The sequence below is a fragment of the Pogoniulus pusillus genome, unplaced genomic scaffold (assembly GCF_015220805.1).
Source record: "Pogoniulus pusillus isolate bPogPus1 unplaced genomic scaffold, bPogPus1.pri scaffold_62_arrow_ctg1, whole genome shotgun sequence".
Classification (NCBI taxonomy): domain Eukaryota; kingdom Metazoa; phylum Chordata; class Aves; order Piciformes; family Lybiidae; genus Pogoniulus; species Pogoniulus pusillus.
Window position 1 is genome coordinate 526,712 of NW_026974712.1, and position 14,018 is coordinate 540,729.

The 14,018-nt window shown below is 55.1% G+C and overlaps 1 pseudogene; it reads right to left on the minus strand.

Moving 5' to 3' along the window:
* Positions 1–7,033: 7,033 nt before the first annotated feature.
* Positions 7,034–11,104, minus strand: LOC135174371 (6-phosphofructo-2-kinase/fructose-2,6-bisphosphatase 3-like; annotated as a pseudogene).
* Between the last annotated feature and the right edge of the window lie 2,914 nt (positions 11,105–14,018).

Below are 14,018 nucleotides of genomic sequence, written 5' to 3' on the forward strand. Positions count from 1 at the left end.
GGCCTCTCAACTGCCCCTTCACCTTACCCCTACCCCTCTCAACCTTACCCCAGTCCCTAGGAAGAATGGAGGTTCAGCCAGGGGGGCTGGCATCTCTTGGGTAAGGGTTTCCACAGCTGAGATCAAGGCCTTTCTGGAGACACTGTCTCCAAACTGCCTCAGGTCATTAACCCCTGCACAGTTGGAAGATTGTTCAGGTCTCTGCCCAAGAGCAGCCCTCTGAGTGTGTGTGCCTGTGTGGAAGGGGCACCTGGGGTCAGTTTCTTGAAGAGGGCTGGCTTCACAGGGACATCTGCAGGGTCCAGAGGCAGTTGGCCACTTCCATAGATTATTTCCTGTACAGCCATTTGCCTCAGGCACATGATCCCTTCTTCCATATCAGCCCACTTAAGAGGGTGGAAGATCATGCCATACTTGGAGGTGTACCTGTGCCTCACAGCTGTAAGGGGTCTGTCCCAGATGTGATCACTGCCTCGCTATCAGATACAGTCCCATCTGCTGCATGTTGCTGGCTCCCGCAGAGCTTCCTTGCATTGGATCCATGTCTGGCAGAGGTCTGCTCAGCTTTTGTACCTTGGTTCTGACCTGGAGTCCTGTATATCCCAAAATTCCTCTCCCTCTGTGGTTTCAATGGGAGAGGAATAGGCACAAAAAAAACTGTTTCCCCCCCGTCCTGCAGGCATGAAGGAGGGGAGCTAAGGGCCCTTCTGGCATGAGGGGTGCCTGTGCAGATGCCCACGCTGGACTCAGGCTGGTGATTAGCTGTGGTCTTCATGCCTAGGAAGTGGTAACTCGACCCTTTGGCTAGGAAGAGTATAAATATTGGGGGACTTCCTTCCTTGGGGCCCCCGCCTTAGAGTTCTCCCCCACCTGGACAGTTCCTGCAGAAAGGGTCCCCTGGCTCTGAAGGACAAGATCTTGAGGGACAAGACTGTCCCTGCTTTGGATGGCTTCCCACCATAAGCACCCATTTTGTGCATCCTTGATAGGCCTTAATGAGCCTTGGATATCTTCTGAAAGAGAGCCAGCGGACAAGAATCTGGGCTGCCCTTTCTCTCAGCCAGCCTGACTCACCTGTGAGTAAACCTTTGGCTCAGCCTGATTAATAGTGGGGAATGCTGTGTTTAGTAGCTTAGCCTTTTCCAACTCCTGACTTCCAAAATAGTCAAATTTACTTATGGTATCCTTGTAAGATCTCCTCAATCAACAGAATCTGCTAAGTAAAACTACTTTTTGTTTTTATATAGTTTTGGGGGTGGTTTTTGGGAAAATATAATTCTATTTTCTATATATTGCTGAATCAGACACATTAATTCCCTGCCTTCACAACAGGTTCTGCAAGTAGTGACAGGAGCAAGAGAGACCAAGTGCTCCAAGATGCTTACCTGTGGGGGAGGAGCCCCAGGCAGGGCTCGGGGCGGGGCTGAGCTCGGGACAGGAGCTGCCCCTTCACAGCCCATCTGGCTGTTCCCGCTGGCCATGCTGGGGCTGCAGGCCAGGCTGCTCCCAGCCGGGGAGTCACGCAGGGCTGCTGCTGTGCTGCGAGGGCCGGTCTGAGTGCTGCCAGTCTGAAAGCCTCCACACCCACAGCCACTGCAGCAGCAGGCCCAGGACAGCCACTCCTACCCCTGCTTATCTCTTTCCCTAAGGCCCTAATGGATGCAGCCAGCCTTGGGTGCCTCCTGGTCCAGTGTAGGACCTCCTGGAATCAAGTGTAGGCACAGTGCAGAACCTGCCAGGAACCACCATTTATCCTCAAAATGTCTGCACCTCCTATGGCCCAGCAGACATCCTCAGAGTGGTTCCACGTTTCAGAGGCATTCCCAAAATCAGTCCAGTTCCCAACAGAATCCAGTAGATGTCCACACTCCCACACAGAGAATCCCTTACAGTAGTCCCATACCATATCCACCACCATCCAGACAACATGACACATCAGGAGCTGACAAACCCAGGTCCAAAACAACCATCCAGGAGCTTGAATTATCAACACTCTCAGGACATCCATTTCTAACTCCCAACTCTTGTCTAAAGTAAATCTTTTCTACCTAGCCCCACCTTGAGCCAAATTCATTGTCTTGGTTCTAGTTTAACTTTCCCAGAGACTCAACAACAGTGTCAGAACCAATAACAATTCCTAGGCTGCCCTTCCCTCTTCCCCCTTCTTCCCCAAAGGAAAGGAATTAGATGGGGAGAGAGGAAAGGCGAAGCAGACCCAAATAAATAATCTCACTGCGGTTTGGAAGTTAAGAGAAGAAAAGTTTGACAAGAAATGAAAGGTATCAGAGGTAGGGAAGGTACAAAAATATAGGGAAGGGAAAACAAGATAGAAAATGTGTAAATCTACAACCAGATTTGGGGCAATGGTTTGTCTGCCCCGTGGGCGATGGCCACGTGGTGAAACTCAGAGCAGCAGCAAACAGAAACGGTGACTGCTGGGGAGCAGGAAGGCAGAGCAGAGAGAGAACCGCAAGTCCCTGCTGTCATGGATCTGAGACAGGAAGGGGGAGTGGCTAAACCACCACACCTGGGAGTGTTCAGCCCCACCTCTGGGGAGGGGTCAGGATGAAGACCACTCCCCCAGGGGGGTTAACCCTGCACAAGCTCTCTCTTTGCAATGTCAACAATCCATTGTGGCTTTGGCTGTTTGGGTTCCCTTGATGCTGCCTTCCATGCAGTCACCTTCAGGCCTCTTCTGCTCTTGTTTCAGGCTGTGCTGAGGCAGAGCCCAATGCTGTTATTGCTGGCAGAGCCCAGCTGCTGCTCTGGCAATCAAGACAGATGTGACGCAAATCCCTGCAGGTTCCAGCAGCTTTTACTCTTGTGAGTGGCTCTGAGCAAAGAACTTGAGGAAGCTGAGTCCTTGTGGCTGCATGGTTGGGTTGTGAACACAGCCATGAACAGCAAGAACTGCTGGGAAACTGAAGCAAAGGATTTCTTCTGCCCCCTACAGTCAGAGTGGCTCTTCCTGCATGGGGAAAGCACAGAGGTGAGCAGCAGAGCTGCAGCAGAACTGCTGCAAGATGTAAAGCAGGTGGGAAAGCAGCCCTGGTGCAAGGGAGTTCAAACTGCCTCTGCTTCCAACCTGCTGCACAAACAGGCCTCACCAAAAGCTCGGTGGCATTGGTATGGCTGTGAGGTCTGTCAGACTGCAGGGCACAGAGGGGTTTGGGTCCTGTCTGCTGTGCTGGGTTGTAGCTTGCACTGAAATTGCATCTCTAGAATCAGGTAAGCTCTTGGCTGTGCAACTGAGGTGCCCAGAGTGCAGGAGAGGCTGAAGCTACCTCTGCAGTGGTATTTCAGTGGCACTGCACTGACTGCAGTGTCACTGCAGCCTGGGTGCCTGTACCTTCCCTAGCGCACAGGCCTGAGCTCACAGCTGCAGCCCTCACCCCATAACAGACCTGGGCACTGCCTGGGGAGGCCCAGCAGAAGCTCCTGGCACCCCTGGCTGCACCCATGGCAGTGTGGCAGATGGAGCTCCGCTTGCCCCAAGACCACAAGCAGCACCATGCTGGAGAGAAAAGGGAGCTCTGCCCTTGCAGAGGAGCTGCTCTGCTGCACAGGTGGCCAAGGGCCCGAAGCACCCATCCAGGGACTGCAGAGTGCCAGTTGTGAAGAGCCAGGCCACTTCCAGAGCTGTCCAGATCAAGTGCCAGTGCCATCTTTATTTCCAGCAGCACCAACTCCACAAGGAATCAATCCCTCCTCTGGGCTGCGCATCAAGGCCTACACTCAGCCTGCTGCCAAGGTTGGACAGTTCCCTTCTGCTCAGCAGCCTGCAGGCCATGGGGCCCTGCCCTTGGTCTGGCTCTGCTCTAGGCAGTTCCCTGACTCTCTCCACACCAACTGCTCACTGTCAGACAGGCTTCTGCCTCTCCACTCCCAGCACCCTGCCTGCTTACAAGGATGTGCAAATGGTCACAGCTGGACTCCAGCCTTGGAGAAGGCATTGGACCTTACAGCCAAGTAAGGCCCTGACTGAAAGCAATGCCCACCCAAGGGACTTCAAGAGAAAGCCTGAACCAGGCCTTTCCTTCATAGCACATTCCAAAGTCTGCTCGGCAAAACTTCCACACATTTTAAAGAGTTTGTATTTGCTTTATTTGTATCTGTCAAAATACAACTTTTTCCCCCCAAAACAGTGACTCTGCAACTGGTTTGATGCAGATACTCAGTTGGGTGCAGATGCCTGCTCAGCACTACCAATAACAGCAGCACAGCACAGCACAGCAGCCATTCTTTTTCTTAGATGTAAAGAATGAATAACCTAAACCTAAACCACTCAAGTCTCAGAAGCACCTCTGAGTCCTTCACAGGCATCCAACGGTGACCAGCTCTAGCCCAGAGTATGCCTCACTGCCTTGTAACAGAACTCCCCACGCCGCAGCCATCCTGTTCTTTGTGCTGGGGCCAGGCAGTGCAGTGTCTGTGCTTCAGACCCACCTCATACAGAGCAGGCACCACAAAGAGATCTCCACCTGCCTGTGTACCTTTAGAACAAGAATGCTGAGCCTGGCACTAAGAGCATAACCTCACAGCTTTAAAAGCCACCCAACAGAGAGAGGACATCATGTCTGCTTCACCAAAACCTATCCCACCCCCAGGAAGCTACCCCACCCCCAAGGAGGCAGCAGAACACAAGGACCTGTTCAAAGGAAGGGGCACAAACTCACACTGAATACTGGATCCAAGAGGATCAATAACACAACAGCTGCTACAAACTTTACCAGGTACAATTGGGAGGTAGCAGCTGATCCCTTCGGTGCTTTCAGGCAGCAAACTGTGCCAATAGGATGCTGTGTTTGGAATGGTTCAGTGACAACAGAAAAGCTCTTCCTAACAAAAGCCATCTTGGCTTAAGTACTTGGGCTCAGTTTGCTTTCAAAGGCCACTGAATGTATCAAATGGTCTGACAGGATGGTGCTATCCAATGGGATCCTCCTCCCAGGGCAGCAGCAGTGCACACAAACATGAACTGAGGCTCAGGGTTATGGTCTGCAGGTGATTTAGTGGAGCACTTTGGCTGGCACAACAGGATTGGGCAGCACTCAGACAAACACAGCTGTGGGAATTGGAGGGAAGCAGTTAGAGTGATGCAGTATTTTTTATTATGGTGAACACTACCAAGTGAAAATCAAACAAACAACCAAGGGAGGGAAAGATGAGAAAAGTACTTGATAGAGTTTAGAGCTTCTGTAAAGAGAGGGCTCCAGACAATGTACAATGCCTAAAGTCTTTGTACCGTAAGAATTCCTGAGCTTGTGCTAAAGACTGCTCTGGAGCAGCCTCAGCTGCACTCACAGACATGTGCAAGAGGGAAACAGACCCAAGCATGCCACGGGGTGGTCTGAAACAAAGTCAAACCAGGCCACAGTTATACACACAGCATCACTCAGTACCTGCTCCAGTGGATGTGGCAGGACCTAACACCTCTCACTACAGACCTCTGTCTGTCTGCAGTTAGTGACCAAAAAGGCAGCAAAGAGGCTCTTAAAAGAGTTCCAGTTCCAACTGACTTTTTAAAGCATTTGGCACAGGAAACAAATGAGGATTGCACAGACAGTGACAGCAAAATGCTCCAGCAAACAGCTCTGCTTCCAGGGGGCTGGGCAATCCAGCTCCAGGCAGCTGCACCAAGATGGACCTTTAAAAGGCTGTGGTGGTCTCTGCCAATGGCAAAGCTGTGCCAACACTGCACAGCAACATCTGGCACAGGAAGCATTAGAAGGGAAAACAGAAAACAAAATCCAAACTTAAGAGATGAAGAAAATCTGAGTACAGAGAAACCAACCTGGGAGCTGTGGCACAACACAAACGGTCCTGAGGAACCATCTGCTGTGAGAGCTGAAAGCTTTTGTTGGTGCCAAAATGTTGCTGCACAACCAAGGCTCCCTGGACACAGCTGAGGCGCCTCTGGCCTTGGACACTTTCCTGATGACGCTGGAGCTGGAAACCATTACTCAGTCCTTTCATTTGCTCAGCAGCTGCACTGTGACAGAAACAATGCTCTTGATACACAACAGCCCCCAGGGGAGAGGCTGCTTGGCAGGACAGCTGAAAATGCCAGCCCCCAAGGGCTCTCCCCACACTGCCACTGCCTGCCCTGGGATGCTCCACTGCAGCTCCTCCTGATGTGCAGTGCTGGCATTTGCTGCTGCGGGAAACCCTTCCTTGGGAAAGGCTGCTGGGAACTCTGGCCAAGGCCCCGTGCTCATCTTTTAGCCTCTGGCTCTCTGCCTCCAGCTCTGGTGGCAGCTGTGAGCAGTGAACCATCGTCCTTACTGTGACAGCACAAGTCAAAGCAGCAAGGCTGGACAAGCACTGGGGATAGAAACCAGGAGTCAAGGGCAGCAGCTTAGCAGCTCTCCCCCTCCCTAATGGCCACGCAGCACAACCTCACCTTTCAGCAGGCTAAAGCGAAGAGTCACAGGTTAGGAGGCTCCCTTTGCTGGGACTGAAACTTGGTGCTGCAGCCATTTGCAGCAGCACGAGAGAAGTCATTAAATGCTTCACATTCCAGGGACAAAACCAACACCTTTCCTGCCTCCTTTTGCTTTTCAGTGGACTTCACACCAAAGGTCCTGGCTGAAAGCTCAGCAGCCTTCACCCAGCCATGGACAAGGCAGCGAGGGAGTCTGAGTTGGCTCTTTTCCCTTGTGTATCTCACCCACTGTGCTCATGTCTGCCTTCCAGCCAGAGCTCAAAGCAACCCCAGGACCATCGCAGTGCCCTTCCAAGTCCCTGCATAGGCAGCTGCAGCCTACAGCTCTCAGCTGTGCACAGCCAGCCCCAGAGTGGTCTTTTCTGCTGAACTGCCACAAAAAAGCTGCCATTGGCATCGAGAGCTTTGACACAACCCAGTCTGCACATCTCTGCAGAGGAGTTTTGATCCTGATTAAAATAACAGGGAGCAAGAAGAGTTCAGAGCGGTCAGGGCTGGAAGGGACCCCGAGGGTCTCCCAGTGCCAAGCACCCTGCCACGGGCAGGGACAGCTCACACCGGATCAGGCTGCGCACCGCCACATGCACCTCACACACTTGGCACAGCTGCACAAGGCTCGGACTCGATGCTCCCCAAGGGCATCTCCGAGCCAAACGCCTCGGTGCTGCTGGGGCACCGCTGCAGCACATGGCGGCGGTCCCGGCGCCTCCGTCTGCAGCATTTCACCCCGGAGTCGCAGCAGGGCAGCTGAAGGGCCGCAGGGTGTGCCCGGAGTGGGGCTCTGGCTGCGGCGGGTCCTGGCGGTGGCACCCGTGGCTGCAGCCTCCCTCCTCGGCTCCGGGGCGCGCAGCACCAGCCCCGCTCGGCGCCGGCAGGCTGGCAGGAAGGGCAGAAGTGACACACTGCTGCTGCGCACACAGGCGCCATGCGCTCAGCTCAGACCCGGCTAAGGCTCCGCCGCCTCCCTGCGCAGCCTGTGCCGGTGCCGATGACCCTGCCTGTGCAGACATCTTCCCTCATCCCCGGCCTGAGCCTCGCCCGGCACAGCTCCACGCCATTTCCTCTCACCCTGTGCCTCGCTACCCGGGAGCAGAGGCAGGCCCCGACCTGGCTCCAGCCTCCCTGCAGGGCGCTGCAGAGAGCAGTGAGGTCGCAGGGTCCCTGTTGGAGAAATTCTTGTTAGCAGAGCACACAGGAACTGATAAACATGAGCAACCCGTGCTGGGAACGTCCTTGGACCCATCCTGGGAGCTTAGATAGCAGGCACAGGGAGTTTCCCCCCACATGCAGCTGCAGGTGGGCAGAGTTTAGCCAGCCCCAGAGGCTGACCCTCAGATTGTTGTGATGCATTAACCCATGCACGCCTTGCATGTAACTCTGGACCCTCCGACTGTAACCAATCTTGGTGGAGCAGCCTCTTGCTAGGATGCATATAAGTCACTGCATCACAGAAATAAAGTGGATTTGACCATCTAGTCATATTGGTGAACAAAGAGTCATTTTCCCATAGCGCTCCACCGACGTTTCCCAACAGGTCACAGCCCACACAGGCTCACAGGATGGCAGCAGTTGGGAGGGACCCTCGAGGATCATCTGGTCCAAGCTTTCCCGGGAAAAGCAGGGCCATCATTCCTCCCCAAAGCTCTCTGCTCCCAGCTGCAGGGATGTTGTTCGCTACTGAAGGGGCTGGGAGAAGCCAAGGCAGGATGAAAGCAAAGGGCTGCCCCCTCCAGCCTCTCAGCACAGCACTGCAGGGGGGCTCAGCTGCCCTCACCTCCTGCCTGCTGCTCAGCCACGCAGCCGACAAAGCCTGAGCTGGTGTGCTGGTTTGAAGCAGGCTGGAATGTTTGGTGAGAACTGGATTACAGGCTGTAAAAGAGAACAATGGTGATGTCTACTTCGCTCACAGCCTTGCTGAGATACATGGGAACAAGAAATGAAAACATTAGTGAACACTCCCGCCTTCACTCTGGCTGGGGCTGCTGGCTGAGCTGCATCTCTCTAACACACTCTCCATTTTGGGCTAACTCACTTTGCTTCTTAACCTCTTGGCTGAACTCCATTCTTCCTTGGGACTGGGGTAAGGTTGAGAAGGGTAGGGCGAAGGTGCCGGGGTGGTTGAGAGCCCCTCCTGGGGACTCAGGTTTCTGGGAGGGGAGTTGTGTTTCTGTATTACCTTTTACCTTGTCTATTTCTGTCTGTCACTGTATACACTGTAAATATCTGCTTGTATATTGTGCTAGCTGTAAATAAAAGCTTCATTCATATTTCCAGAGCCGGCTGAGTCTAATCTGGGTGATTTCCAAAGTGTGGGGGGGTGGGGAACACCCAAACCACCAGAGATGGGGGTGGAGAAGTCGATGCAGATGAGTAGGAGAAAATGCCCACAAGTCAAAACTCTCAAAGCAAACCCAATTACCAAACCAAACTCCACAGCCTTTTGCACGAAGCAGTAGTGCTGAATTGCCATTGCAGACCTCTCTACTGCAGCCCAGGACAGGCTGCCAAGAAAGGATCTCACCTATCCAACCCCTGGCAGTTGGCTGATGAAGTGTAAGCCAGGAACTCACCCCATTCCCCCCCACACACACCCCCCCTTGAGTGCTGTCACCACTAATTTTGTGTAGTCCCAGCTTTCCAGCATGGAAAATCAAGTTGAAAAAAGAGAAGAGTTGCCTGCATTCAGGCTTCCCCTGTTAAGGGGCACGGCTCCAGCCCCAAAGTTGTCCTGCTCCTGCCACAGGTGAAGTGCAAGCCCCGAGCAGTGCCTAGCTCTGCCTGTGCACACACAGCCCTGTGTGTCTGCAGCTGTAGATACATGGAATAGCAAAAGGAAGCATGGACAAAATTGTCCCTTCCTGTGGCTTTTTGCAGCCAGACAGCGGCTCCTGCATCCTGGCCAGCTCTCTGACCACTTCCACAAGGCCTGGGTGGCTGCAGAATGTTCTAACTCAGCCTGTCCACCTGCACCAACACAGGCACTCGACCTCCCTCCTCATAACCTTCCCTCTCCTCCAAGGCAGAGCAAAGGGGAGCTGAAGAACCAGCACAAGGCCTCAGCTGGTGCTCCGTCTCCCCACAGGAACCAACACATGCCTCAGCTCCAAGCATCTCTGGATCCTCCCCAAGATGAAGGAATCACTGAAGCCACCCCCAGTGTGACTCTCCCTGCAGGACAGGCAGCTCAGGACTGGGTTTAGAAGCAGAATCTCTGTTCTCTGCAAACTCCTTCAAGATTGTGCTTATTGCAAAGGAAAAAAAAACAGCATGGCTCAGGGTTTCTGTCGCTTCAGCCCAGCAGTTCTCAGTGGGAAGGACTTGACACAACTGCCTGCCTGGTCCTCATGGGCTGGGGTGAGCTGGGCTGTGTGTGTGGTGACAGGCTGCAGCTTGGGTCAGGAACTCCAGCACAGCATGTTAGGGGCTCCCAGGAAAAGAAATGAATCATCCTAACAATAACAATGACCAAAAACCAACAGCAAAACCTCTTCAGTCCCCCCCTGCCCCCTACATCTCTGCTGAGCCCACACCATCCACAGAGATGCAGCCCACCCAGAGAGGGATGGATGGGTGCCAACCACCTCTCTATGAGAGGAGACCCAAAGCACTTGCAGAGGGCAGTCCAACTCCTGTGTGCTAGAAGCCCTTTACAGCTTGCTGCACCCTAAGGGACGCCGCAGAGGAGAGCAAATGCCACAGCCCAGAGCTCTGAGGGTGACCCCGACAGAGCTCGGCTCCTCTCCTCCTGTGCTCTCCATCTTCTCTCCTGCCTTCAGCAGAGCTGTTTGCAGCTGAAGGGGTGTGGGTGCAGACAGCCAAGGCTGGCCTCAGCGCAGACGCAGCAGAGCAGTGCCCAAGCCAGCCTGGGCAGCGGGATGGGATGGGATGGGATGCTGGTGTCACTGGCAGTGCCGCTGGCAGCCTCACCACTGTGCCAGCAGAGGCACGATGGCTGCTGCCAGTTGTCTGTGTTCTGTCCCGGCAGCTGCGTGGGCACTTGCTGAGGAGCACAGCCTGGCAGGGCAGAAGGAGCAGCCACGTGCTCCCCAGAGCCATGGCTGCGAGGCTGCGCGGTGGGCGCTGGGCTTGCTGGAGGGGTAATGCTCTGACGTCTCCTGAGCCGGTCAGGTCCCTCCTTTGCTTCCTCTGCCCCTTCGTTCCCTGTGGCTGTTGGCAGCTTCCGTGTTCAGCGAGATGGACTCCACCCGGCAGCCAGAGGCCACTGGGCTCAGCTTCAAGGCTGCGTGAAGAGGACACTTCCAGTGGGGCGTTTGGCCTGCACTCGTGCCCAGGAGCTATGCCAGGAGCCAGCGCACGACAGCCTGGTGCCAGGTCACAAGGCCATGCTCTTGTCTCTCCAGCTCCCTGGTGACTGGCTCTAGGCGCTGCAGTGGAGCTTGCTAGGACTCCCCAGAAGGACGCAGTAGCAATATTGATCCTGAGCACCTAAAGCAAACTGGTCCCTGATTGCTGCAGATGTCATTTCTTCACACACACCAGCACCGACTTCATTGAGTGCCTTCCACTGCTCACAGGGAGAGCTTCTGCTGCTTGCTTTGTCCTCTTTACTTGGCTGGGCCAGACGCTGAGGTCCTTCAGGCTCTCTTCCTGGACAAACTTCTTGGCCTTCTTGGCCAGCAGGGCACATTGCTGTGCCATGGTTCACTTGTTCTCCACCAGCACTCTCAGGTCCCTCTCCACGGGGCTGCTCTGCAGCAGTCACCTCCCAGCCTGTGCTGCTGCACTTTATTATCCCTGCCCAGGTGCAGGACTCTGCACTGGTTCTGGTTGAACCTCGTTTGGCTCCTCTGTGCCCAGCTCTGTCTCTCCAGGTCTGGCTGGATGGCCACAGAGCCTGCAGCTGCGTCAGCCAAGCCTCCCAGATCGTTGTCATCAGCAAAGCTGCTGAGCCAACTCTGTCCCCTCATCAATATCACTGATGAAGATGTTGAACAGGACTGGACCCAGCACTGATCCCCGGGGGACTCCACTGCTTACAGCGCTGCAGCTGGACCTAGCACCCTCAGGTCTCCCCTCAGCCTCCTTTTCTCCTGCCTGAACAATCCCAGGTCCCTCACCTGCCCCTCCCCAGCCCAGCAAAGTGCTTCCAAAAGTGTGGACTTCCCTTTTGTTAGCCACTGTGAGAAACAAACTCACTCTAACAGTGCCGTCTAAAAGGTTTATTCTAAACTCAAAACAGTGCTGGGGGCAGAGCAAACAACAACACTGCCAGAGGCACACACTGCCCACAGCTGATAACCTGCCACAGGATGAGCACCAGAGAACAGCTCATTAGCTGGAGACACAGCCACGAATATCCTTTGCCAGTTTAAGGATTCTTAATAGCTTCTTGGGTGCCAGCCAAAGCTGCAGGCAGCACATCCTGGTAGCAGCATGGGTGGTAAAGCTGAAAGAGAATTGAGAAGCCTCGAAGTAGAGAGCAAGGAAGGAGAGCAGCTGGGAACAGGGCAGCAGCGGCAGCAGCTGCACAGCTGCCTTCTGCCTGGGCAGGCAGTGGCAGGAAGAGGCCAAATCTCACTGGGCAAGGACTTTGGGAGTCTTGGCTTAGGAAAAGTGAGCAGACAGAGCCTGCTGGGTGCTGGCAGTGCTTTGTGCCTGGCTGCAGGCAGAAGGGATGCAGCCAACACCCTCCCCCATCTGCAGGGACATGCCCTTGTCTGACAGCACTACAGCACAGGGGCAGGCCGGGAGCCTGTGCTGCTGGCACCAGCAGCTGGAGGGCTTCCAGAGGCTGAGATATTGATGGCACTGGAAGGCAGGAAGAGTGAGGTGGGGACCCTGCAGGAGAGACAGAGCCCTGGGCCCTGCCCTTGGGCTCTGGCTCCTAATGGCCTGTGCCACAGCTGAGCATCCCCTGCAGAGCAGGGCAGCTTACCTTGGCATCTGCTCTGATGGCATTGCGCAGGCACCACCCTTCCTCTTCATCGTCCCAGTACTGCTCAAACTGCTCCTGGCAAATCTCACACCTCTGGACAGGCATTGGAGGGACAGAGGTGAGTGTGGCTGTTGCAGCCGTTGCCTGCACAGCCCATCTGCCAGAGTCTAGGAGCAGGCAGGAAGGAGTCTCTGGGGCAGGGCTGAGAGCAGCAAGACTACAACAGGATCTCTCCTCTAGCACTGAGCAGAGTTTGCAGCCCCCCAGCAATCACCACCTGCCTGGGAGAATTGTTGTTCCCTGGGAAAGGGCAGCTCTGCCCTTCCAGCCCAGGCTGCTGCCTGCAAAGCACTTCCTAACGACCTGCTGTTCTTTCCCTGCCCTAGCAGACAGTCCAGGGCAGGGCATTTCATCTCCTGCTCTGACTTTCTTTCCCTGCCCTTCCCTCTCCCTTGCCCTGCAGTCTGAAGCCCAGGGCAGAACTCTCCCATGCAGTGTGCACAGCTTGAGTGCTTCTGGGCAAAAGAATCCCCTGGGAGAAGAAAGCACAACAGTGCTCTGGGAAATGAGCCCAAAGGCCCCCATGGCTTCAATGCTGCTTGCTTAGAGGCTCAGCAGGCCAGAGCCAGTGCCCATCCTAGCAGCATTTTGCCTGCAGTGCCGCACCAATCGCCCTGCCCAAGCCCCCAGCTGCTGCTGACTCCAGCCTGGGAGCTGCCCTGCAGACTGAGCTGACAGTGACAGCTGTGACCCTGCCTGCTACCAAGGAAGACATCTCTGGCTCACAGCACCAAACCTCAGCGCCCCCAGTCCTGCTGGCTATGGCAAAGGTCCAGCTGCAAGCCCTTTGCTCTCCTCTCTCTCTGTGGGAACGTTTAGGACAGGAGCACACTTTGCCCATCTCAGCTCTGCTCCAGCAGGGCACTGCAGGGGGCAGATCCTGTGCAGCTGCAGGGGCTTTCTGCTACCACCTGCCCGTGGGCAGCAACCGCTGTAGGCACAAAGCCTGCCCCTGCCGAGGGGCTCCACAGAGCTCCAAGAACAAGACTGCTGCTGCCTGGGGCCACTCTGGGCCAGAATGCTGCAAGCTTCTGGCCACTCTCAGAGTCTGTGTCTGGCCTAAGAGAGGGAAGGTGAAGCTTACCTCAGCTGCTCCAGCTGGGCCAGCAGGGACACTCTGAACCTCCTCATTCTGTGCAGCTTCTCGTGCCTTCAGCAGAGCTTCTTCAAACACCTGGCTCTGGGCAGGCTTCTCCATATCATCTGCAGATGCAATCCACTCCTGGGGAGAAAGTTGTAACTGCCACTGGGAGCCTGGCAGCAGAAACGTCTGCACAATGCACCCCAAGGAAGCCAACAGAGAAGGCAACAGCAAAACCCCCACCCCAAAAGTGCCATCCTGAGAAGTGCTGCTGCATGAAGGCCAGAGGGAGTGCTCCTGATGTGCAGCACTGGCACAGGGCAGCTTCCTCAGGAGGCCACAGCTCAGCAAAGCTCTTCTCCTGCACAAAGCCTTCACCTGCACTTCCCTTCTCAGGCAGGTGCAGACAGAGCCAGGAGCCTCCAAGTGTGCCTTGCCCAGTGTGCCAGGTCCCTGCGCAGTGTGCCAGGCCCCGGAGAGCTCACACACAGCTCTCAGCCATCCTTGCTCGCCCAGGGCCAGCTCTGTGCTGATGC